The sequence below is a fragment of the Anneissia japonica genome, unplaced genomic scaffold (genome assembly GCF_011630105.1).
Source record: "Anneissia japonica isolate Jap-2015-1 unplaced genomic scaffold, ASM1163010v1 scaffold1239_len605302_cov174, whole genome shotgun sequence".
Classification (NCBI taxonomy): domain Eukaryota; kingdom Metazoa; phylum Echinodermata; class Crinoidea; order Comatulida; family Comatulidae; genus Anneissia; species Anneissia japonica.
In genome coordinates this window covers 311,748-312,664 of record NW_022748776.1, presented here as the reverse complement: position 1 = coordinate 312,664, position 917 = coordinate 311,748, and the positions used below count along the sequence as shown (strand labels likewise).

The 917-nt window shown below is 36.9% G+C and overlaps 1 protein-coding gene across 1 annotated transcript in view; it reads right to left on the bottom strand.

The window, feature by feature from the left end:
• Positions 1-917, bottom strand: part of LOC117120947 — a 31,453-nt gene extending 30,536 nt beyond the window's left edge. Inside the window, exon 1 of the mRNA XM_033266043.1 lies at positions 779-917. The gene's annotated coding sequence lies outside the window, so the exon portion shown is untranslated. The remainder of the gene's footprint in view (positions 1-778) is intronic.

The window sequence follows — 917 nt, the reverse complement described above, 5'->3', positions numbered from 1 at the left end:
TTTGTATCTTAGAATAAAGTATATAATATAATCAAATTATCCTGCATTATAATTATATATGTACGATTAAACAAGCGTGCCTATTGCAAGATGATTATACTGTACGTTCCAGATAAAAGTGATTGATTGGTTACCGTATTTAAATAATTAATTAATAATTAAATCTAGGCATGAATGGAAATACATTGCTTTAAATAAGTATCAAGCTGCCAGTACTAAGTTGCCTAGTATTAATTCAGTGAGAAACATTCTCACAAGTAGGGTCCAATGAGACTCTTGGGAGAATAAAGCAAGTTTTGTACGCTTGACTTGACCTAGGCCTATGCCAAACCATCATATATTATATCTCTATGCAAACCATTTAACTACTTTTGCGGCCGTTATGGGCCTAATTCCTACGTTCGTATTCGTAACACCTGACTGGGCCCCCAACACTTTCTTTCCCCACTTTTTTTTTGCCCTGTGTCCTTTGACTTTTAGTTACGCCATTGTTCAAAACCCTACTTGAGCTGGAACCATCGCCAATGATACTTAGTTGATCTGTCTCCTCCTACTACTAAGGTAGGACGTAATCGATGGAAAAATACAAAGGCTGATTTGGTTGAGTCACACTCCTCACCCACAAAATGATGCAGCCTACAGCTGCTGCGCGACAGGGAATAGGCCTAGGCCTAGGCTAGGCTTAACTTTTGTAAATCAAAATCGAGAAAAACAATACAGTAAAAACAATTAACGAAAATATATATGGAGTTAGACAAACAATCATCTAGTAACTTACGTTTTAAAAAAATAATTATGGTAATGACTTTTTAAGGAAGTATCAGGCTAAAAGCTAAAGTAGACATCCACCTAGGATACTTCTCGTCAATCATCCCGCAGCAAAGATTGTATAGCGCCGCTGAAATCGATCGGTTTTC